The 26,732-nt window shown below is 43.1% G+C and overlaps 1 protein-coding gene and 1 pseudogene across 4 annotated transcripts in view; both read left to right on the top strand.

Moving 5' to 3' along the window:
* The window catches only part of LOC126183887 (neurogenic locus protein delta), a 1,431,801-nt gene that overhangs the window by 1,266,117 nt on the left and 138,952 nt on the right, over positions 1-26,732 (top strand). For all 4 annotated transcript variants that reach the window (XM_049926201.1, XM_049926198.1, XM_049926199.1 and 1 more), the window contains one exon: positions 11,509-11,563. The gene's annotated coding sequence lies outside the window, so the exon portion shown is untranslated. The remainder of the gene's footprint in view (positions 1-11,508; positions 11,564-26,732) is intronic.
* LOC126185471 (5S ribosomal RNA) lies at positions 10,046-10,164 on the top strand (annotated as a pseudogene).

Here is a 26,732-nt window from a genome sequence, read left to right as displayed (position 1 = left end):
TGCGAGCAATCACAGCGTTAACTCCAATTATTCCTGTGAGGGGCTGCCACCCCTACAGCCCACCTGAGATTCCCACTGCCAGTTTAATCGCCTTCTGGCTTCCGCCGGAAGACGGAGGGGTTACTCATCCCCGGCGGCAGGACAGATTGACTCTTAGCTGCTGCTCAGTATTCACTTATCTCAAGTGACGACAGTGCATTTCGTGCTTACGTCATCAGGGCCATTCGTAAATCAGTACTAGCTGGTGACCGTGTTGATACATCGAATACATGTTTTGTTGCTCACACTACCAAAATGGTTCAAATGGCTATGAGCACTATGGGACTCAACTGCTGTGGTCATAAGTCCCCTAGAACTTAGAACTACTTAAACCTAACTAACCTAAGGACATCACACACATCCATGCCCGAGGCAGGATTCGAACCTGCGACCGTAGCAGTCGTGCGGTTCCAGACTGTTAGCGCCTTTAACCGCTCGGCCACTCCGGCCGGCTGCTCACATTACCCCTTCGCCGATTTACTACCCGGTGTTTGTTTCCTTCATCGTAATCATATGCATCGCTTAGCGACTCGAATCTATTGAACATTGGTCTCCAATAAATGCTTGCTCGCTCCCCTGACTTGACCATCTGCGTTTCGGTTTGACTAAATTTTCTTCATACTGACTCTGCGTTCAGCTACCGATGACTTCGACGTCAATAGAGATCATTTGGGCGAGGCTAAAGATATTGGTTGCAATTTCTTTATATGTAAATGAAGAAACATTGTATGATAGAGAATTACCGAATGAAACTGCAGCTATTAAGACACTGACCCCATATTAGGGAGGACGGAGCTGCTCTGTCCAGCCATCCTGATTTGGGTTTCCTGTGGTTTTCCTGGCTCGCTGAGGCAAAGCAGTGATGGTTCCTTAATCTAGCCCACGGCCGAGCACTTGTCCTATCCCCGGAGGATACCTGTCCTACTCTCTTAAAGCACATTCTGTATGCTGTGTGTTACATTTTGGCCTATTGTTTTGACACTAAATCACCTTGACAAGTCCTGTGTCATTATGAGATGATTCTTGGACGAATAAAGTTAATAAAGGAACCACCGCAGCTACGGCTGAAGCAGTTTCTGGGAACAGCAGTAAACTTAAAGTGTGGTGGAGGAGATTTGAAACCCACTCGTCTGCGGTCCCTGTTTCCAACCCACTATGCTACCTTGGTCAGTGATTGGCATACAGCACATTTTGTTAAAGCTGGAAATAGAGAGTGACAATCAATATAGATGTCACACTTATCTGTAAACGCGCATATTTAATAAGTAGTGAGAGTAAAATCTGTTCTCCGCTATGAATAAACCAATCGGAGTTTTCATCCTTCTCACAGGCGCGTGAAATCGCTCTTCCTGAGTCAACGCTGACGAATGTAAATGTTGCGGTAGCGCCAAGGCCGACTTACTCGAGCGAGCGTCCGCTCATTCTAATTGCAGCTTAAGCAGATACACCTCTGTTCAGTGCAGCTAGCCACTCTCCGGAAAAATCTTCTCTATTTATGATTGAATTTCCGGGTTTGAGTTTTGGCACTCGCAAAATCAGATCACGACGGAGGCAGGAAACGTCTACGAAGGTTCCCGTTATTTCAATGCAATAACATCTTTACGGGTTTCTTGCCATATAAGAGCGCCGTGTGAGGCCGACATTTCGAAGAGGCTACTTTCTCTTTCCATTTTCTGGAGCGGAAGGTCACACGTAACACAATAACACGTGAAGTGTGATGTAGGTAGGGTACCCATTGCACAGTAAGTGTTTCACTGCCGAAAATTATTTAAGAAAAGTTAAATTACTGTCAAAGTCGCTTTACGTTCTAACATCCTGTCAATGTTTTATACCCTCCTTAGCGCTGTAGTTGAATCAGACACACGTAAGACATCAGGCATTGGTAAGTTCAAAAAATGGTTCAAATGGCTCTGAGCACTATGGGACTCAACTGCTGTGGTCATCAGTCCCCTAGAACTTAGAACTACTTAAACCTAACTAACCTAAGGACATCAGACATACCCATGCCCGAGGCAGGATTCGAACCTGCGACCGTAGCAGCAGCGCGGCTCCGGACTGGAGCGCCTAGAACCGCACGGTCACCGCGGCCGGCCATTGGTAAGTCCTTATCTTTCTATATACGCCACCAGCTTCGTACACTGGATGGGGTGGATGTTTTTGTAGCAGAATTAGATACTATACTAAGGAGACTGTTCAGCAAACATTCATACGATCCATCCTAGAATATTGTTCAAGGGTGTGTGTGGGATCCACACCGAACAGGACTAACAGGGAATACTGAATGTAGCACAGAGTGCTGAGAAGTAATGCCTACGAATTTTTATGTGAAAGCCCTTCTAGCCTTTTTAAAACAAAACAAACGTTATTAGCATTCTACATCTTTATTCATTGTGTCTACATATTTATTTCTCAACATAGACATCCTAGCTACGAACACAGTTCTTCCAACGAGAGACCAGTTAGTGGATACCGTCGCTGTAGAATGTTTGTCTTTGTTGATGGAGGCTCAGACTCACCTCTGCTCCTACCACTTCATCACTATCAAAGTGAAGTCTTCGAAGGTGCTGTTTAAGTTTCGGAAATAGATTAAAGTGGTATGGGGCCAAGTCTGGACTCAAATGTTCAAATGTGTGTGAAATCTTATGGGACTTAACTGCTAAGGTCGTCAGTCCCTAAGCTTACTCACTACTTCACCGAAATTATCCTAAGGACAAACACACACACACATGCCTGAGGGAGGACTCGAACCTCCGCCAGGATCCGCCGCACAGTCCATGACTGCAGCGCCTGAGACCGCTCGGCTAATCCCGCGCGCCGGCCGGTATGGCCGTGCGGTGCTAGGCGCTTCAGTCTGTAGCCGCGTGACCGCTACGGTCGCAGGTTCGAATCCTGCCTCGGGCATGGATGTGTGTGATGTCCTTAGGTTAGTTAGGTTTTAATCCCGCGCGGCCCAAGTCGGGACTCTATGGAGGATGATCGATGTCAGTAAATCCAAGGTTTCGAATAGTTCCAGATGTCGCAGCGCTCGTGTGTAATCTGGTTTGTCATGTTGAAGGAGAGGCTGCTTCAAGTGTGGACGAACCCTTCGAATTCGTACTTTCCGTTTTCTGTGGGTCTCTCACGCACAAGCATACTTGTTGCAAAAATGGTTTAAATGGCTCTGAGCACTATGGGACTTAACATGTGAGGTCATCAGTTCCCTAGAACTTAGAACTACTTAAACCTAACTAACCTAAGGACATCACACACATCCATGCCCGAGGTAGGATTCGAACCTGCGACCATAGCGGCCGCGCGGTTCCAGACTGAAGCGCCTAGAACCGCTCGGCCACACATACTTGTTGCACACCACCACGTTACACACACTAACGGCACCAACTTGACTCAGCGAACTGGTAAGGTCAATAGAGTAAAATGACAACATGTGACACTTCAACGCATATTGAGAACAAAGTAAAAAATTCGAAGACATTACTTTTCAGCTCGTGCTTCACAAATGGCCCAGGTCCGTTTGGCTCGTGGGAGAGCGTCACGCAAATAGTTAAAAACCTTGAAGAGTGACGCCAACTATCCTATGAAAGCCTACTTGCAGAGCTTCAAGAAAGAGTGAGGAATACTGTAGTCCTCTACGTACTGCTTCCGCAAGAACTGTGAAGACAAAGTGAGACCAATTACAGTCATTCTGCCTGCTCTCCATATACGAATGTAATGGGAGGAAATACTAATGCGTGAAACCTCTAACGCTGAACTTCACAATGGTCAGCAGAGTATGGATGTAGATGTACTTGTAGAAATGCAGTCAGTGTCAAGAGAACGCGAGGCCATTGCCACTCGTAGCGTTTCGAGTGAGAGCCAGAAAAACTCATGTATTTTTGTTTGACAGAAATAAATAGTTAAAAGCGCGTCTCATTGGCGCTATAACAACAGCTGACTGCAATGCTACTTGGCAGCGTGATCTTAGGACACTGAACTCCGTGGAAGCATTTTTAAGGATATGTGGAAGAGAAGCAACGAATAAACCATTCCAAGACATACATTTTAGTTTCCTCATGAAAGGCTAACATTTCTTAATTACGTCCCATGTTTAGGTTACACGTTACAAGCGTTGCTCAATGTGATGACCATATGCATCCGCGACAGCCTGGAACAGCACTATAGATTGCTCTACTGCTTCCCGACTTTTCGAATGGTGGACCAATGGAATGTTTAGTTGTCGTGACAGTTAATGCACTTATTTATTATTTATTTGCTTATCTATACATGTATTTAAGAAGGGCTTCAGTGTCTGACCGTTGTAGCCATACTTCATGTTATTGAACGTTATCGGTAATGCCATATTCTGTGCGCTCTATTTCCCTCTCGTACAATTGCTTGTAGGCAGGGAAGTCAGGTCCCCCTGCCTTATCACATGTCTTGTTTCCATATTTTCACGGTGTATATGCATCCATCTGTGTCTTCCTCTCGGCATTCTGACTTCTTGTGGCCTGTCTTCACACATTTCCCACAGACTGGTTCTTAACAGCAACGTTTTGGCGGATGACCTAGGTCCCAGCAATTAAAGCATTTTAGAACAACGACAAAATCTCCGATGTATAAGTACTCGAACTGAATATAGACTCTTTCCCTTTGCAGCAGCAGAAAACGAACCCTTGGAGTGACTTCCAGGACGTTATTAACTGTTTGTTTACCTTTTAGGCCTGTTTTGAACTTTATTTTGACTTCCTCGTAGGATTCTTCCTTAAGTTGCGACTTGATACGCTGTAGGGAGAGGTCAGAATTTCCTCGACTCTTCACATTTAATATCTTTTAGTTGCATGTCTTGTTTATGATTTTCCTTTTATCTGTTTTGTGTTTCCGTTTCTGAGACGACTGTATTTGCTGTGGATCTGATTGCTTATAATATTACTTTGTCTTGTATCGGACTGATTATTTTTATTGATTGTTTCACGTATGGCCTTGGTGTCTTGACTGTTTTCCGATTTGAAGAAAACACTCGACTGTCTTGATTTGGCATGCTGTATTGGTACTTCTACTTTGCTCTTCGGTTTTGATGCTGGGCCAGCGGCCGTAACTGCCGCAAAGGACAGTCGAGTTGATCAACTTTCTAATCTTTGATTTTCTAGTTTTGAGATCGGTTATTTCTGATTCTAGACGATGAATTCATTCCAGTGCATCTGGTGCATTGGCATTAGCTAATTCTTTACGTAAACGCTCATTTTCTTAACTCCTCATTCTGCCCTTTTGATTTTGCTTGAGTGATGACGAGCACCCAAATTTTGTTTTTCACTGTTGCTGGTATAGCTGTTGAGGTTCTTTTATACCTCAGTTCGTTTTGAAGCTCCGTATAAATGGCGATCTTTTCCGTAGTCGACGCATCTGAAGGTGTTACGGACGATGCGATTTCAGCAGAGGTACTTCGTTTTATAGTACCTGTTTTTCTGCTGCCCGTTGTGCTCTCATCCTGTATTCCTTCTGAAGTAACCGTGATTACTATTTTTGGTGATCCGCTGTCGCTACAAGGACTAGTGGCGGTTGTCACCAGCAGAGACCAAGTAGTTGTCTCCAGTATCCAAGCTTTCACGTAAGAATGGAGACAGCGCGATCAGGGTGGCACAAAGCGGGCATCCCAAATTCTTTACAATGTGAGGTGTTGGGAGAAAAAATCACTTATAATTTTCTAAAACATAGTCAGTTTCTAGTCTATTTGGCTTTGGCACGGAAACAGCAGTTACAGGGGACAAGAAGTTACATTCCTGTTGAATGACGTTTCGCGGCCCTGTTGCTACTTTGCTTGTCGCTACTCACATACAGACGGCGTTGTTGCTGATGCGTCTACTGTTTTCTGCAGCCGCTGATGTCACACGCTGCCTCCGCCGCTGAAGCCGATGTCTCCGGTGGCCGGAGGTGTGGCAGCTGGTACAGGTACTGCCGCTGCTGCTGATGCAAGCCGAGCTGACTTTTCGTAAACAGAAGCGCAAAGCGACGTGGGGCGCCACGACCCGGGCCGCGGAGTAACAACTATTACACACAGGCGATATCACGAAAAGTATTTACACGTCTTTTATGATTACAGTATCAACCGTACGAACTGCACTCACAGTGGCATCAATGGCACGACATGCAGTCGCCAACCGAGCGCGAAAGTTTGTGGATTCAGTTTTCCACCGTAAATACGTGGTAAGACCGAAGTGGGCGTTAACGCTCTACCGACACGGTGGCCATCTTGAAACAGAGTTCTTTCTCTGCTTGAAAATCGCACATTGGGTTCAGCATTCTCAACCACGGCAACAGTAGCTTCTTCAACAATTTGTGGCACAATTGGCCGTCGGCCTCACTCAGGAGCAACTCCCAAATCGCCAGTTAATTCGAATTTCCGAATCATGTTCTTCAACCTTGGTGAGGAAAGGTGACCTCCTTTAAGGGGAGTTTACAGACAAAAAATCAAAATTTTTGACATTTTACGAAACAAGTCCTACAATATTCTTCACTCTTTCCTGCTCAAAATGGTAAACAACTTATCTTTGACTTTTAGAAGTAATTTATTTTTAATTTTATTACATTACATGCATATCTCTGAAACTACCTAATTTCGGGGATGCTTCTCTTTGTACGCGATTCTGGAACATCTATCTATATGTGCAGTTGACTCAAATCCATATGAAAATGTGGAGATAAAGGAAAGTGGACTCGTACTAAAGAGGATTAGCACACGCCTCAGAAAATTAGAACCAACTCTTCGCACAACGACGTTGTCAGATGGCAAGCCGCTGAGGGGTCGACTGAGTGATAAAGCAATACATCAGCTTCAGCAGTATTATGAAATAGCCATCAGGAATTACGGATATGATTTATAAAGTATGAAGACAGCCGTACTGGCCTCATAGTTATTCAAATTTTCAAATGACAGAAAACCGATACATTCAATTTGCCCAACTGTATCTTAATCGTGATGTAAATTCCGGAATGATGAAAATTCAGGAGTGGATTTTGAACACAAGAACTCTCTTCCTGAAGCTGTTATGGAAGCCACCAAGCGAATTTATAGGAACCTAACTCACCCATACCTCCTCCAAAAGCGTCTACTGGGCGGATTCAGAATCCCAATTAGCCTTTCGATAATATTATCCGGACAAGAGTGCCCAAGAGCGCCCAAAATGTGTTTGTAGAGTTAAATACACTGAAACGTGGAGTTAGTGACGTTGTATTAACCTTTAATTATGGAAACATGTGGAAAATAAGACAGTGACCTAGCCCATCTTACCATCACCCCAAGCTGTCAAAATGTAAAGAGGTTAAAATCATCAGGCAAGTCGAGACATGTTGAGGCACAGCGTGGAGCCGAGTTTATTACCGCAGAAGCATGGTCAACATGAAGGAGGAAGCTGTTAGAGGCGGAAGGTACCAGAGAAGATGATGCTGAATATGCTGATGGATGCTTTTGAGTCTTAATTTAAAAATATGAGTGAGTTTTTATCATGTAAACTTAAACGAGATTTTCCCAAAATGACGTTTTTATACTTTATGTACCTGTACATCAAAAATTACATGTGGTAGCTACATGAAACTTTGTGACAGCCAGTACCTACTGATGGGAAATCCTGGTAGTGATTTGAATATGTACGAATCCATGGTCTCACACGTACTGATATTCACAGTAGAACTGATATAATTTAAAAAAAATATATATCTCTGCTGCTTTTGTATCTTATCTGTGGTGTCACCGCCAGACACCACACTTGCTAGGTGGTAGCTTTAAATCGGCCGCGGTCCATTAGTACATGTCGGACCCGCGTGTCGCCACTGTCAGTAATTGCAGACCGAGCGCCACCACACGGCAGGTCTTGAGAGACTTACTAGCACTCGCCCCAGTTGCACGGACGACTTTGCTAGCGACTACACTGACGAAGCCTTTCTCTCATTAGCCGAGAGATAGTTAGAATAGCCTTCAGCTAAGTCCATGGCTACGACCTAGCAAGGCGCCATTAACCATTTCTAGAGAGAGTCTCACTTGTATCATCAAGAATGCTGTATACAAATGATGGATTAAAGTTAAGTATTCCAGCAGCTACGTACTTTTCTTTATAGCATTCATTACGTATCCTGTTACAGACCTACCGCCCACCTGCGTGAGTTGACGCGTGCCCTTTCGGCTTCCTCGCCTTGTGTCTAGACTGTCTTGTCTAGACACAACATTATCTCTTAATTCTGCTGCGGTAGACATACACTGAGATGACAGAAGTTACGGGATGCTTCCTAATATCATGTCGGACCTCCTTTTGTCCGGCGCAGCGCAGCAGCCCGTCGTGGCATGGAATGAACGAGTCGTTGGAAGTCCCCTGCACAAATAATGAGCCATGCAGCCTCTATAGCCGCCCATAAATGCGAAAGACTTGCCGGTGCAAGATTCTGTGCACGAACTGACCTCTCGATTATGTCTCATAAATGTTCGATGGGATTCATATCGGGCGCTGTGGGTGGCCATATCATTCGTCTGAATTGTCCAGAATGTTCTTTAAACCGATCGCGAACAGCTGTGGTCCAATGACGTATTTGGGAAAAATGACGTCCATGAATGGCTGCAAATGGTCTCCAGGTAGCCGAACGTAATAATTTCAAGTGAATGATCGGTTCAGTTGGACCAGAGCACCAGTCATTTCCCTATAAACACAGCCCACACCATTATGGAACCACCACCAGCCTGCGTAGTGCCTTGTTGACGACTTGGGTCCGTAGCTTCGTTTGATCTCCGCCACAATCGAGCCCCACCGTAAGGTCTTACCGACTGGAATCGGGACTCATCTGACCAGGCCAACGTTTTCCAGTCGTATAAGGTCCAACCGACATAGTCGCGAGCCCAGAAGAGGCGCTGCAGGCGATGTCTGCTGTTAGCAAAAGCAATTGCGTCGGGGTGCCATAACCCATCAACGCCAAGTTTCGCCGTGCTGTCCTAACGGATACGTTCCTAGTACGTCCCACATTGTTTTCTAGGGTTATTTCACGTAGTGTTTCTGGTCTGTTTAATAATAAGTTATTAAATGAAACAACAAGTTTACTGTTACCAGTCAATGCTCGCATTTAAAATGTATAAGTTATCTGAAAAAAATTATATTGTTATCTGTGGTGTCACCGCCAGACACCACACTTGCTAGGTGGTAGCTTTAAATCGGCCGCGGTCCATTAGTACATGTCGGACCCGCGTGTCGCCACTGTCAGTAATTGTAGACCGAGCGCCACCACACGGCAGGTCTAGAGAGACTGACTAGCACTCGCCCCAGTTGTACGACGACTTTGCTAGCGACTACACTGACGAAGCCTTTCTCTCATTAGCCGAGAGATAGTTAGAATAGCCTTCAGCTAAGTCCATGGCTACGACCTAGCAAGGCGCCATTAACCATTTCTAGAGAGAGTCTCACTTGTATCATCAAGAACGCTGTATACAAATGATGGATTAAAGTTAAGTATTCCAGCAGCTACGTACTTTTCTTTATAGCATTCATTACGTATCCTGTTTCAGACCTAACGCCAGCCGGCGTGTGTAAACGCGTGCCTTTCGGTTACCCGTCACTGTGGACTGGCTGTCTTGTCAGCCCACTACATTATCTACATTGGTTTGAGAGATAAAGGTGCATAAATTTGGCTTATTCAACATTGACAGCATGCGCCCTACGAACTCCGCTTAATGCGCCGATACTCACGAAGGGCAGCAGCACTATTTCTATTGTTTTGACAAACAACTTTACGAATAAAGCCCTGCTCACCTCGTCAACAACCATGTTGAGTGTCTACAACGGTAATACACACTGTTGGTTGTGGTTCAACATCACGTCGCCGTACAAGTACCGGAGCCTGACGCGTCATGACACTAACACCGCTAACAACGCAGTTCCTGGAGCGCACAGTATTAACATCATTCTTACACACTTGAGTACCCATGCAGCTAATACTTTTCCGTCTGTACTGGCTCACGCAGCGAAAATTTAATTACAACCACCCTATATATTCGTAGGGCAACGGCCTTGCCGCAGTGGATACACCGGTTCCCGTCAGATCACCGAAGTTAAGCTCTGTCGGACGTGGTTTGGCACTTGAATGGGTGACCATCCTGGCGTCCATGCGCTGTTGCCATTTTTCGGGGTGCACTCAGCTTCGTGATGCCAATAGAGGAGGCTACTCGACCGAATAGTAGCGGCTCCAGTCACAGAAAGTCATCATAACGACCGGGAGAGCGGTGTGCTGACCACACGCCCCTCAGGAATGTAACTGGAGCAGTTCACTTATAGTATCTTCAAGATAAACTCTCAGCGTTTCTGAAACATGCGCTACTGCCCAATCGAGCGGTGATGTAGTTTCAACATGATGAGATACACCACAGTCGAGGGTGGCTGTCCAGAATAGTTACCGTGCTAAGTACTCTGGTCCATTGAATGGTGAGCCAATATAAATTTTCTTGTGAGGTTATTTAGAACAAATTATGTACGCTCAGAGGTTGGCGAATCCTGGTTAGCTTCAGTTGTTCACTGAGATCTGTAAATTTGTTATGCGAAATGTGTTGCAGCGCGCCACACTGTACTTACAATGTCGTACACGCCTCTGTACTAACAGTTAAAATCATCATTTAGAACAAACAGCTGATATACTAAACGACGTAGCGAATGTCCTGTAGTATGTTTCTTAGCCACCGTATAGATAATACAAACAGTCTTTCGGAGCGGTTATGCAACCTTGCTGCATCACAGGTGGTAATAAGAGAACAGAAATTAAAAGAGGGTAGGTACGTGGCATTCGAAGTCCCTGATGCTCGAACTCTCTTCAGTGCATAGCATTCGGTCGTGCAGCACTTGCGATGTCTGATATAAAGAGAGCAGATCTCGATGGTACGGCACCTTTTCGTAGCATACGTCTACACCTCTTGCTGCAATGTTGTGTTAATCGCATTTACCATTTTATGTCTTTTCTGTTTTCGCTGTTGAACTAAGAAGGTAAGGATAGATTTAGCATTTCTGTTCTCTTCTTGCGAGTAAATCCACATTTCGCATTGTACAGGGTGTTTATAATTGAAATGACGGTGTTCCAAGTGCTGCTACGCTGGCTGTGTACATCGCAGGACGCTGAGACATCTTAGCTATGTTCATTAATCGGTGCGCTAGTGGAATATGCTGGAAAAAATAATAGTTCCATTTTTTGCCACCAGGTGAAAATGTGTGGCTGCAGGAGAAGGAGAGGAACGTTCGAACACATGGTAACGGTGATTCTAGCACATTTGTTATAATATTGTCACAAGTTGCAACGTGTTCACTATGGTCTAGTTGTAATATGTGTTTGCATGGACCCATACACTAGTCACAAACTTGTATCTGTTACCAGTTTAAGATGAATATACAATGCTAATCCTCTTATGATTCTAAAACATAGATGCGCAAAACTGCTATACCAAGCATTTAGTTCACAATGGACAACTTTCTGTTTCAGATACCCAGTTCCAGTTCGCTGATCAACTGATATAAGAACCTCCTCCACTACTTCGGTAATTATTTTTAATCTGGGGCATTTAAAAATTAATTCTAGTATTCTTATTAGATGTACTGTGTATTAATTAATTAATTACTTAACACTAATTTAAAATTTTCTGCAATATCCAATATTATAAGATAATATACATGATTGTTTTCTGAAGTATTCAATGTTTCTCACAATCCCAGAGTCACAAATATGGGGTGATTTTGTTATCATTCATGACACCATTTACTGTAAGAAATAGGAAGCGACTGCAAACGAAAGAGCACAAAATAGAGATTATGCAAAATATTTATTTCATTGTTTTCATTTATACTAGTGTTTCCAATAGAATATCTGGAGACAAATATTCATACCCAAAACAACAATTCTGTATGTACTGATTACATTAATTCAGTTGCCATAAAAGTTTTATGAATATCATAACATAGGAAACTATACTGGAGAACTAACGATTCGGCCACTGTAAACGTGGCTCCATTATTGGTGTTTCCAGTAATTTTTTTCCTTGTTTTTTCGTTACGGCACAGCACTGCACACAGAAAACTTTTATGTCAACTGACTCTAGGCGCAGAAGCCTTCGCAGTTCTACATTAGTGCAGTTGACAAAATGCGTTGTATAAAGGTTTTAGTGTTGTGTAAGCATACAGATCACATTAAAACTTTTAGTTTAAACCAAATATGGTCGAAAGCACTTTCAGTTTTATAGCTGTTTATAAGAATACATTACGAGGAAAACGTTACTGTACGTTATACTCACATACTGGGTAGTAATAATTAAACTGATGGTTTTCTGAGCGCAGCAGTGTGGGCTGCATACATGGCAGGACGCTGAAACGTTGTAGGTATGTTCATTGTCCGGTGCGTTCGTGGAGTATGCTGAAAAAATAATAGTTCTACATTCTGCCGCCAAGTGAATATATGGCGCTGTAAGCAGTCAGACTGTGAAATAGATCCTGCTTTGGCATCAACATATGCCACAAATTCTGCTGCCAGTGTTCCAGCTCTGCCAGGAGAGCCGTCTTTCCCCTTGTCAACAGGTCTAAAGTATTCTGCGGTGCATTTTACCGTGGCATTCCCACAAGATCTTGAATGTACAGCAAATGAAGCCCCAAGATAGAGTACAACTCCTTGACTTTGCGCCTAGTTTTTTGGTATGCAGGTTCGAATCCTGCCTCGGGCATGGGTGTGTGTCATGTCCTTAGGTTAGTTAGCTTTAAGTAGTTCTAAGTTCTAGGGGACTTATGACCTAAGATGTTGAGTCCCATAGTGCTCAGAGCCATTTGAACCATTTTGGTATGCATGGGAATGGATGAAATGCAGCTGGGGAATATTCCTTGGACGGATGAGGCACATTTTACTCTGTACGATGCCGTAAATGGACAGAATTGTCGTTTATGGGACTCTACTCAGCCACATGTTGTGCAGGAACTCCACTGCACTCGTCTTACGGGAGTGTGTGGTGTGGTTCCACAAACTCCTTCATTCTCGGCCCGTTTTTCTTCGAGGAGATGACACCTCACAGGCCTGTTAGGTGCACAGTAACGTATACACGTTAAAAATACCACCTTGTGCAACACTTGCTTCCAGCTTTGCAGTTTACTGTGTCCACACCACTATTTTCATACAGGATGGTGTGACACCATATATCTCTTGCCAGGTGAAAGATCTGCTTCAAGAAACATTTTGTAACGACCGTGTCATCACTAGACAGTTTCCAGATGTGTGGCCTTCCAGATCCCCGGACCTAAATCCATTCTGGTTTTGAGGATACTGAAAGATTCTGTCTGTCAGGGGTGTATCCGGACACTTCCTGATCAGAGGGATAGCATACGACAACACGTCGCTACGGATGCAGCATGTTCCTGGGTCGGGAGACCATACTAAACACACGTTGTAACTTTTGACCATATACCAATAAACGTGCCAGAACTACTGTTATCATGTGTTTGATCGTTCCTTCCCTTTCTCTGCACCCACATCATATTTTGACTGGTTACAGCGCCGTATTTTACCTGGTGGCAGAAAGTGGAACTACTACTTTTTTCAGGATTCTATACGAGCGCACCGATTAATGAACATACCTACTATGTTTCACCGTCCTGTGATGTATAAAACCCACACTGCAGCACTCGGAACACCGTCATTTTAATTACAAGCACCTGGCATTTGAGTGAGTATTCAGAAACTATAACTTGTGTTAACAAATTATTGCAGAGAATAGTAGTGTGCTGTGGAATATGGCTAGCAGTATATAGATTCACATCTATTTTTCCACTGCCACGCTGAATCCTAGGAAGAATCACAGAATGTCCGCTTCTGGTGTTGTAGCCCACACAACAAAGACCAAAAAAGTTCGAATAGGGGAAAAATTCGTGTAATCTCAAATTTTTGTACAATAGTAAGGGGAAGGGTGTACTAAAAACGACATACTAAAAATCCTGACCGCTGAGGTGTGAACGTGGTGGTGGCCACGAGAGGGCGTGGAGTTCTAATTTCACTTTTGCATGTTTTTCTTGGATAACTCGAAAACCGCGCCATCTGGCAATATTTTCCAGAAAAAAATTAAACTACATTAAAATTCCTACAAGAAAGGTCCCATTCATTTTTCTTCTGTAGGACTAAGATACTGCGTCGCAAGGATGCAGAATGGCAGGTTATTCAAAATCGTATTTTTACGATTTATTTTAACGATTAGTGTTAAATTAAATGGGTTAAGAATATCTAAAGTAATCTTTCCCTTTGCAGCTTGTTATGGGCTGTTCGAGAACTCCTGAGAGATGAAAACTGTGTACCATACCGTGACTCGAGCCAAGACACTTGCTTTTCAATGTGTCGACTTCGAGTCCCGGTTCGACACATAGTTTGAATCTGTCTGGAAGTTTCAAAGTTTTAAATATTCGCTATAACCTATCCACAAATGATTCTTAATCTTAACTTTCCTCTTACTCGCTGTCAGTGTTCAATTTTTTGTAAATGGGGACAAAATTTGTAAAGGAGTAACTTATGTCCAAGATTTTTTCTCATGTCATCGTTTTGTGTGTTTCGCATGATATTTATAATCATTTATCCCTAGACGCTTAGTGGTTAATGAAATGACAAACTTTAATACATACATTAATACACCAGTTATTTCGCTAATTGTAGTAGTGCTTAAGTGCACCTCAGTGGCATCAAAATGTTCCTGCAATAACATTTATAAAGTAGTGTAATCAGTCGGTAAGTAAGTGCGACTACTGCGAAAGTCGTTTAGTGATGAAAAGGTAGCTAAAAAAAGATAAATAAAGCGTTAGATAGAATAAAACAACATTTAAACATTTGAAAATACGGTGTTCTACAAAACTTTGGGACGAGATCGATAAAGTAAGATATTAAAATGGAAGTGCGAGAGCATGTTGCCAGATGTCTCTCAGTCGTGCACAGAAAGGTGACGTGACGTTAGCCTGACCATAGCGCCAAATGGGGCTGACCCCACAACACGACACAGTTGCAGGAAAGGCAAAAGACAGTTTGTGTCAATCAGTGAGCAGTTACGGTGCGCTGTGCTGGTGTTCTTCGTTATAACATGGCTCGGAGACAACATTTGTATGATTTCACAAGCGGAAGAATCATCGGGAAATTGGAAGAAAGACGAAGTTGAAAATGTTCAAATGTGTGTGAATTCCTAAGCGACCAAACTGCTGAGGTCATCGGTCCCTTGACTTACACACCACTTAAACTAACTTAAACTAACTTATGCTAAGAACAACACACACACACACATGCCCGAGGGAGGACTCGAACCTCCGTCGGGAGGGTCCGCGCAGTCCGTGCGGCAACCCAGTGTGGTTCAGATGGTTCAGATGGCTCTGAGCACTATGGGACTTAACTGCTGAGGTCATCAGTCCTCTAGAACCTAGAACTACTTAAACCTAACTAACCTAAGGACATCACACACATCCATGCCCGAGGCAAGATTAGAACCTGCGACCGTAGAGGTCGCGCGATTCCAAACTGTAGCGCCTAGAACCGCTCGGCCACCAGCGGCCGGCCACCCAGTGTGGCTGAAAGACGAAGTGTGACGGGTGTAGCCCAGGAGTTCGATACCGCTCACCGCATCGTTTCACGTGTGTGAGGAGAGTTTCGAAGCATAGGCACTGCTGCCGGAAGGAGAAGAGGTGGTCGACTACGTTAGCTACAGAAGGAGATGGCCGTTACATAGTGCAACAGGTAAGAATGAACCCAAGTAAAAGAGCGGGTACAGTTGCAACATTTAACACGACTGCAAGGTACGTAGTCACACGCTCCACAGCGGCACTGAAACGCTTGGGATGATGACTTTGCCGTTGTGTTTCGTTGACACTAGGACAATGGCGGTACCGTTTGCGATGGTGCCAGAGGTGTTAGACTGGAACAACGACACGTGGGGTCGCGTGCTCTTCTCGGATGAGGGAAAACACAATTTGAGTAGTGATTCTGGAGATACTCAGATTTGGCGGGTGTTGGGAACAAGTAATGCACTCCCGAACATGGTCGAACGTGAACGTTTGGAGGTCCAGGTGTTATGGTATGGGAGGCATAAAGTTGTATGGGTGCTGACTTCCATATCCTTGAACCCAGTATGCTCACCGGCCAACGGCATGGTGGCACTGTACTTCTACCCCATGTGCATCTTTTCGGGTGTAGATTCATTGTAATGCACAGCAATGCACGGCAGCATCGAGCACTGCAGGTGTAGGAGCTTTTGCAATGAGAAGATATTCGGCGAATGCACTGGCCTGCCTCAAATTCCATCTAACACGTGTGGGATGCGTTCAGGAAACGTATTTCAGCATTTGAACATACATCAACGACTACTCAGCGCCGGCCGCGGTGGTCTCGCGGTTCTAGGCGCGCAGTCCGGCCGGAACCGTGCGACTGCTACGGTCGCAGGTTCGAATCCTGCCTCGGGCATGGATGTGTGTGATGTCCTTAGGTTAGGTAGGTTTAAGTAGTTCTAAGTTCTAGGGAACTGATGACCACAGCTGTTAAGTCCCATAGTGCTCAGAGCCATTTGAACCATTTTTTGACTACTCAGCGGTGTCGACCGCATTCGTGGAGGAATTACTCGCATGCAACAAGACCTTCATATTAACCTTGTGGCGAGCAAGGGAGCACGTTGGAGAGCATGCGTTACCGTCCAATGCGATCAAACATCCGATTAAGAACCATGTCCTGTATCTTGTAGTTTCCGGGTTCGATTCCCGGCGGGGTCAGGGATTTTCTCTGCCTCGTGATGACTGGGTGTTGTGTGATGTCCCTAGGTTAGTTAGGTTTAAGTAGTTCTAAGTTCTGGGGGACTGATGACCATAGATGTTAAGTTCCATAGTGCTCAGAGCCATTTGAACCATTTGTATCTTGTAATGTCCAGTGGGCCATCATAAATCGCGATGTCTGTAGTGTAATTATCGTCTTTCAATTAAAAATGTCATTTCTCTTCGTCTCGTTGCGTATTTCTTTCAGTTACCTTTCGTTATATACTGTAGCAGTTATTTCTACGTATGGTTCCAGTTTCATCGAGTCACACTTGGCAGTGACACACTACGCGAAAGTTTCTCTCGTCCTAAAGGTTTGCACATCACTATAAATAGTTATCGAACTCCAATTTTGTACGTCTACATTCGTGGTTCACAAGCTGGTGGCTGTCTCACATTGAATATATGGCTCACGAAAAGGAGTTATTTCCTAGAAAAAGTGAACACTATGTGTCTTACTAATTTCAAATGTATCTGCTACGCTCGAAGATGGTATGTAGTACAGTGAAAGTAATTAAAAACGGAACAAGAACGATATGTAAATTAATTTTGTTCAGAAAATTGCAACCAAAGTAAGCAGAATACTTAGGAGTGAAAGGGCTGGTAAGAAAAATTTTCTGATGAATTGTGTAACCCACTTTATTTCAAAAACAAATGGTCCGTTCCTTGAGGCAGTGGTAACACGGGTTCCCGTCAGATCAGCGGAGTTACGCCCTGTCGGGCTGGGCTAGTACTTGGGTGGGTGACCATTCGGTCTGCCGAGCGCTGTTGGCAAGCGGGATGCATTCAGCCCTTGTGAGGCAAACTGAGGAGCTACTTGACAGAGGCTCCGGTCTCGTAAACTGACATACGGCCGGGAGAGCGGTGTGCTGACCACATGCCCCTCCACATCCGCATATGGTGACGCCTGTGGGCTGAGGATGGCACGGCGTCCGGTCGGTACCATTGGCCTTCATGGCCTGTTGGGGCGGAGTGTATGGTCCCTTTCGTTTATGGTCCGTTAGAAGTGTATGCCTCGGAGATTAGGAGTGTAGTATTTTATAGCAAAATCCTTTATGCGTGATGTAGTACAAACTCATGGAGCTGTATTTCATTGATTATTTGTGCCGCTAAATTTTTGTACTATGCAGTACTATTACGTATATTATTTTCATATACTCCATATGAGTTGACAATACAAGGGAGGCAATCACCACACACTTCAGTACATAGTCTGTATAGGTACATAACTAAGTCGATAAGTACCATTAACCGGATGAATTATGACAGAAAATGCCACAAAGATATCCTTACCAGAATTCTGCTGTCGCTCAGCAGCGATTACGGAGTGTCTGCTCTCTGCCGTTTCTCCCCTGTTACGTAAACAGTTGTACTCTCAATAAAGCGTAACCAATTCCAAAAGGCAGTTCTTCACCAGCTGCTATTAATCATTGTGGTGTGCTAATTGAGTCTTAATCTGGCGGTAGTGAAGTGAATATTTTCATTGGACCATATTCACTCCAATTTCCTTTGAGCTCTGGTTTCAGTTCCATCTGATCACCCTCTTTCATTTTGACCGTGCTGACCATACCAAAAGATGTTAACAGATAACGTCAGCTCTCATGTCACTGACCGGTGTTAATATTTATGAAACGAAGTCTGCCAGTGTTATAAATCACACATCCTTACCATGACATCAGCGAGTAATGTGTAGGCCTATACAAACGTCTTAATCAATAACTTTTGTACAAACCTATGGAAAACTGCGTCGCTTACACACTCCTTCGGCACTGGTCTGACACCATCGGCATAGTGAAGAGTAAAGTCATACAGAAAAAGCACTCAGTACAACTCCAATTCTGACACGCCGTCATTGTCACTCTGACAGTGACATGTGTCACACTGGAATAGGTAGGTAAAGCTTTTATTAGAAACAGTCCAAAATGCAGTTTCTTTACTAGAATTACAGACGATTTGCAGAACGACGTACGTCATCTGACATATAGCAGTGTCCAGTACATGTAAATATGTAGAAAAGTTCTGAATCCGAAAATACGCATTTTAAAATTGAAACATAGAGCCATTATATTCCGCAACAACAGAACATTCAAGTGAGTTAAGGTTATCGTAGATGCCATACGTCTGCCGGCAGCATGACAGTTCAAGTGTATGTCTGTGTTCCCCTATTCGTTAGACTGTGGTGTGCGGAGACCTGGGAAAGTCATTGGTAGCATCTGACCGGCTGACGTTCTTCTGCACATGCCTCCCAAACAAACACTGTAGGATTAGTGACCGGAGACGCCAATGGTTAGTCAATGCAGTGTTTATTTTCACCTGCGAAAAATTCATTCGCTGTAGCTGCTTTATTCTGGTAGGCCGTACTGTCCATGAAGGAGAAAACTGGACCAATATACATCGGAAGCAGCACATTTGGTTGTACCTCTGTCCCTTTAGGTATCAGAATATTCCTCAGTCCACGAATTCAAACATAAAATCCTGCAGATCCCTCCAGTATGATGTTTCTGTACACGAAGACGTCTCCCTGCATCAAAACAGGCATCATACCACAGTTTTCCAGCGTATGTACCGAGTGAATGATTCACGACAATCATTCTGTAAAACGAAAGGGACCTTTATGGGAACAGGGGACTCCTCCATTTCATCACGACCCAGTCTCGGTGTTGTTGATTACACATGTCTTTAGCAGGACACACATTGCCGGAGGCCTAGAACACAAACTAACTATTCTAAGTCTTGAGGCATTCCTCAGATCCAAACTCTTCCATCGGATTGCCACTGGGTACAGCGTGGTTTATCACTCCAAATCACTAGTTTCCAGTTATCCACTATCCAGTGGCGTCGCACTTTATGTCACCTCAAGGGTCACGTGTCACTGACTTCAGAAACTTTTTGCTTATGTGTAGCTGCTCGAAAACTGCACCACATTTCTGTTTAACTTCAAACACACAGTCATTTAGCTAGCTGCACTGCTAGCAGCGCTTTGGAAGCCTGGAGTGATTCCTACCTCTTGATTTCATTCAACTTTTTACAACCAACCTCCGTACTGCAGGACGGTCCCGATCCGTCAATGCATGAGATCCTCAGCTGTGGTTCCTCCGTCGCGTTTCTGCTTTACAGTCATATCATCATCAGTCTACTCTCGGCCGGATTTAGAAGGACTGAAACGTCCCGGATGAGTTAGCTTCTCGGGTGACAGCCAATGTCTATTGCGAGTTCCCCTGATCGCCCCATTCTACTACTACTGCTTGTCTACTGACAACGCAATATTCTCCGCCTCCTTTCATACCGATGAGTACGACTCTCGTGACATCTACTGGTCATTTTCGCATTACATAGGGGTGTTCGGATCCTTTTGATAAGATAGTGACAGTTCCGCAGACGTTGTCTCTCGTCGTGCTGTTAAAATCAGAAATTTGATATTTTATAAGTGGATACTCTTTATTGACCTGTCATCGGCCTTGGACGACACTTTCCGTAACTCAGAAATACAGCTGTGCAATGACAGTTCGTGACGGCGACGCTGAGGCCTGTGTTGGACGTGGTTCAGAGCACACGAGGAGTCTACTCTGCAAAGCAGTGCCACATTGGGCCGTTGTGACGTCACCTCAAGAAGAAACAACACTGCTTACAAGAAACTGGGAGGCTCAATGTAGACATTAAGGTGTAATGTAGTGCCATCTGAATCACGCGTCTCTTCGGAAGCAGGCAGTAATTATTTCTTAATCAGAGAGTTAAATTCCATTTTTGGGGAAATAGTGATACCCACTTAGAATAGTTTTTTACCTTTCATCTGTCAGTGTTCGTCGTTTCTTGATTAGGCTTAACTCTTAGATACTAAGAGTGTTTTGATGCAGTTGCTTGGTTCAAGTATCTATTTGAACGCTACATCACACTAGATTCATGGACTTTTTAGCAACATACTGTTCTCGCGCATAAAAATCGTTGTTACATCGTAAAAAAGAACGACTAAACTATTTATTAAAGAGTCATTCGAAAAGTGGAAGGTTTAAGTTTAGCTTTCAGTCTAAATAGGATGGAATTACAAGTTAGGATTCAACAAGGAAAAAAAAATGGCTCTGAGCACTATGGGACTTAACATCTATGGTCATCAGTCCCGTAGAACTTAGAACTACTTAAACCTAACTAACCTAAGGACAGCACACAACACCCAGCCATCACGAGGCAGAGAAAATCCCTGACCCCGCCGGGAATCGAACCCGGGAACCCGGGCGTGGGAAGCGAGAACGCTACCGCACGACCACGAGATGCGGGCAATTCAACAAGGAGGACTGATAAAATCAGCCCTTGGCGTTCCTAGAAGATTATCTTGAAATTATCCGAAATTCTGAAAATATTCGATGTAATTAACTTCTGCAACAAAGTATCGTTGCGCTAAGGGCACTTCCGCAGAAATTTATTGTTTCTGAGCGGAGGTCGAAGAGACTTTTCGATACTATCTTAATTCGTGCAGAATTTTCTGTCAGCCACCGGCCCATATTTGTAAGGAAAGTGACAAATTGCAGCCTAGAATCAGAAAGCATAGTGGATGCAATACGGTCTCCATGAGCAAACTATGTAGCTTTTAAACTTCTAAACTTACCAATTTTTTTTCTCGTGGACTAAATCAGTTGACTTATAAAAGCCAATTTAACGTGTCTTTTATGGATTTATTCTAGAAACATAAAATCTTAACTTACGGAGCCACCGGTTGCAGAAAATGAATATTGGACGAAGACGGCATTTAATCACCAACCAGCCAACATTACCTACTTCAAATGAAAGATGTGTTTCGACAAGTCTGTTCAGTGCCTCTATTCTGCATATAGTGTAACATTTATCTCCTGGGACATCACAGCAACTTACTCTTGAAGGCTATGTGTCATGTATCGTTCACGAGCCTGTAGGAAACCCATTTCTCTACTGTCTAGAATCCTGCATCTTCTTTCATGGACCACAAAAATGTATTCCAGGAAGGACGGCAGAAGGGTGGTACGAACATACCGTCGTTGGACCTTCGCACAGATTCCTGTACGGAGGACATGGTATTAAGCTCCCTTGGCGTAGGGAATGATCCGAACGAGTGGAAAACAAGTAAGTCCCCAGATATGAATGCAATACCAAATCTACTTTACAGAGAGTAGTCTACGGCATTGCCCCATTACTTAGCTTGCATACACGACGAATCTCTTGCCCAGCGCAAAGTCCCAGGCGACTGCAAAGAAATGCAGGTGACTCCTGTACATACAAAGGGTAAGATAACAGACCAACAAAATTACAGACCAATACCCTCAACATCGGTTTCCTGCTGAATTCTTGAACATATTCCCAGTTCGAACATAATAAATTACCTTGAAACGGAAAAGCTACTGTTCACATATTAGGAAGGATTTAGGAAGCATTGCTCGTGCGAAACGGACTGCCCTTTTCTCATATGATGTCTTGCGAATCATGGTTGAAGGACGACAGGTAGATTTCATATTACAAGATATTCGGAGAGCGTTTGACACGTTGCCCCACTGCAGACTGTTCACGACGGTCAGAGCATACTGATTAGGTTTCCACATATGTGAGGAGTAACAGAACCCAGTATATTGTCTTCGACGGCGAGTTTTAATCACAGACAAGAAAATCGTCAGGAGTGTCCCAGGGAAGCTTGATACAACCGCTATTATTTTTTTATATACAGAAATAATCCGCGAAGAGGATGAGCAACTGACTGTAGGAGACTACAAGACCACTTAGACAAAATTTCTCTTTCGTGTGATGAATGGCAGCTTGCTCTAAATGTAGAAAAATATAAGTTAATGCAGATTAGTGGAAGAAACACTCCCGTGTGTCTCGATACATCGCTGGTATTGAGCTTCTTGAAACAGTCATGTCGATTAAATAGCTAGGCTTAACGTTGCAGAGCGATATGAAATGGAGCGGGTATGTAAGGACGGTAGTAGGGAGGCGTATAGAACGGCGTATAGAACTAGTGCGACCTAGTCTTGAGCACTGTTGGAGTGTTTGGGATCCCCAAAAGGTCGTGTTAACGAAAGACATCGAAGAATTTCAGGGGAGTGGTGCTATATTTGTTACAGTGGTAGGTTCGATCAATACGCGAGTATTACAGAGATGCTTCATGAACTCAAATGGTAATCCCCGGTGCAAGAACGACGTTCTTTTCGCGAAACACTATTGAAAAAATTTAGAGACCCGGCATCTGAAGCTGGCATCGGAACGATTCTACTGCCACCAAATCGCTCTATTGTGAGTGGAACAAGAAAGGAAATGACTAGTAGTGTTAAAATGTACAATCCGCCGTGGCTCGCAGAATATGTATGTCGATGCAGATGTATGTACTGCGAGTCTTGATACCATCACTTGTGCAGGTAGTTCGTTTCCTTAGTCAAATCCAAATGACATGCCGTTGTTCATATCTCTTCATAATACACTGTGATCATGTAAAAAATTTTTAGATCATTGCTGCAGGTATTACTCCACGAACATTATAACCTTCAATGAAATATGGGGGTCTGTTTTAACAAAAGCAGTTTATTTTAAATCGAAATATATCTGTTTTTGTCTCACAAACAAAATTTCAGATCAAGAAATGAAAAGCGAAAAATGTCGCAACTATATTAACAGAATCTTCCGTCGGTTCTTGGTAGAACAACATTACGATAAATGTAAAACACCAGTTTGCTTTTGTTCTACAATATTACTTTTATTGTTAACCGGTTTTCGGCTTACAAGGCCATCTTCAGACATTTACTGAGCCAGTAAATGTCTGAAGATGGCCTTGTAAGCCGAAAACCGGTTAACAATAAAAGTAATATTGTAGAACAAAAGCAAACTGGTACTTTACATTTATTATGTCGCAACTACTATACAACATCTTCAGGACTTAAAGTAAAAATATGCAAATTCAAATTACCTTTCCGCCTTTGTACAAGAAATTGGAGAATGATTTCCGTGATACCAAGGAGAAATCAGGAAAAAGAATTAAAGTGCAGGGGAAAGTATAAAAACTTCAGGGTTGCTGATTACTTTGTAATTCTATCACAGACAGAGAACGTCTTACAAGAGCAGCTGAACGGAATGGATAGTATGTTGAAAAGATATTATAAGATGAACATAAAAAAAAGTAAAACAAGCGTAATGCACTGTAGTCGAATTAAATTAGCCGCTTTTAAAGGAATCAGATTAGGAAATGAGACGATAAGAGCAGTATATAAGTTTTGATTTTTGGCAAGAAAATAACCGATTATGGCCGAAGCGCAAAGGATGTAAAATGCAGGATGGCTACAGCAAGGAAGATGCTTAACATCTAATATGAACTTAAGTACTCGGAATTCTTCTCTGAAGATATGTGTGTGGAGTGTAGCTTTGTACGAAAGTGAAACGTGGGCGATAAGCAGACCTTGTACTGTTTTTCAACCGCGAATGTCAACAGGTATGCTGGGTGTACTCAGTCAACATGACAGACCATCTATGAGATCGCGCAGGCACTAGGTTTTCCAGTTGCCAACGTGTTAGGGGGTGAAGCGTGAGTACCCCGACTCGGAAAAAAACCATCGTCATCAGAGTAAACTGCATTTTGATATAACAGATTGTAAAACATGACACGTAAGAATCAGCGCTACAAGTTGCTAACCAGTTCATTGCTATACAAGAATAATCTGCGAGCAACCACACCATCCACAAATCATCTTTTCGCTGTGAAGTCAAACAAAATAAGTGAGAATATGCGCCTAATAAGCATGATAATGGAGTGCCAGGGAAGGCAAAAGTACTTTGCAGCGAAGGAGTCAACGTAAATTAAAGCTGCCGAAGACGTTGCCCCATAGATCCAACGCATTCATTACTTACCATTGGAGTACGTACGGTAACACCACAGTTTCGACTATGCAGCAATGTAAACGAATTGACTTCTCATTTGAATAACACTTACTATTTCAAAAGGACGTTAGTCGTGTCAGGATATGACATATTCCACGAGATATGATGTATTCACGCCTTTGGTGGCAGTTCTAATTTACGGTCGGACTCTCCAATGCTGGCGCAGATCGTAAACTTGACTTCCAGAATTTGGCCTCGATGAGTCCAGATTCACTTTCGTGTCAGATGAACTCTGTTCATGTAACTGGTGATACGAATAAATCATCAGAACCGACGACAAAGACATAGAAGAAATGTTTCCTCCGTAATGTATTACAAGCTACACTGTCCCTTGGCTGCCACAGGTAAAAACCAATAATTTAAACATATTTTTGTTCAGAATATTTGTTCCTTGTAATCTCAATGTAAGACCGATTATTTTTTCTAGATCCAGTTTCTGATTCTATACGAAAGTACTCCAAATACCATGGATCGGCGGACCCCACGTTAAGGTCTGCTGCACCTTTAAATGGGCAAGGCACTTGTGGCTAATTGGTAATTTCTCCATGCACCATTCTTTCATACACCTTCTGGGGTTCACCATTATTTTTCGATCAGAAACAAAATTTGTTTAAATTAGTGAATATCACTTTCTCACCTTTTAAAACATTTGCAGATGAAATTAATGGAATAAAGGGAATTGGATGAAGAATGCAAGAAATTTACGAAGATTCATGAACTTGTAATGTCATTTCGGGAGAAGACAGCGGTCAAACAAACGGACAGATTGGGATTGAATAGCGAGAACATATTAGTGTGTGGCATATTACACAGCTTATTACAATAAACTACATCGCTTACATTCCCAAGGGACCTTATCGTGTGCTGTGAGTAGTCGGGGTCCTATTACACTATCATTCGAACCTGAACAGCAGTTTGCATAATACCTCGAAAAAATTGAGAGTAATAGGTTCTTTAATTCTTAATTTTGTCTATCAATACCGACTTATCGTTATTTAACAACAGTTGCCAAATATTTCAATCGATTTGAGTCCTGTCTTTGTACGTTGTACCATCTCCAAACAGGCTCAAGTAAAATCAGATGGCTGCATAGATTCAGTTATATAGTATACTATTCTCTAGCATACACAAAGTCGCTCATCTGTCTTTGGTGAGGCGATTTTTTATACATAAATGAAAATGTGACTATATTTAACTCTGATAAAAGGTTTGTCCTCCAGCCACAATTGACAATACTGTTGGATACATACCACCTCGATTCTCACACGGTGGCCTTGTGAAGGATCCATCCGCATATTCACCTGCAGTCATTAAGAAAACTCTAAACAAAAACGATTTGACTGAAATGCGACCACTGTTACACCCGAAAGCGTCTAGCGCTTACCGGTGCACTGTGAGACGAAATAAAAGAGGTACGGGCGGACTCCCAAAGTAGTACATTCCTGACTTGCAAATAAATGCGTCCGTTTTGGGATAAATGCATACGTGAAAATACTGAATGAACGGGCAGCAAGTATTTATACTCCAAAAAAACTTTGTTTCTAACACCGCTATACGATAGTTTTTGTCTGGGCATTATGGGTTAATATGTCAGGTTGTATACGCCATTCTTCAAGAATACATATTTATGATGCAGAAGACCTTGTCACTGTTTCCACAATATTGTACCACGTGTTAGTGTCAGTGACCGAAGTGTGTGAAAAACTAAATCCGACAGAAGCAGAAGGACAAAAATATAAGCGATTCCACGTACATGTGGTAAATAAGATGCTTGGTACCATTTTACGTGACTATCGCTTGTAAACATATTTCCAATATTCCGTAATATCATGAAATGGTACGGAATTTAGTTTCGTGGATATTTAATGATCGAATAATATTATTTAATCGTTTTCACACATGTGGTGTCCGTTGCTGAAAATTCTGGTTGACATAGAAATTATTTTCCGAGCAAAATTTCTCTTTAAAACATCTACGTCACATCTGCGAATAATTCATTTTGATTCAATATTAAGTTTTTAA

This window comes from Schistocerca cancellata, chromosome 4 (assembly GCF_023864275.1).
Source record: "Schistocerca cancellata isolate TAMUIC-IGC-003103 chromosome 4, iqSchCanc2.1, whole genome shotgun sequence".
In the NCBI taxonomy this organism is placed as follows: domain Eukaryota; kingdom Metazoa; phylum Arthropoda; class Insecta; order Orthoptera; family Acrididae; genus Schistocerca; species Schistocerca cancellata.
Note: the sequence above shows the minus strand (reverse complement) of the source record. Positions and strands in the feature narration are given on the sequence as shown.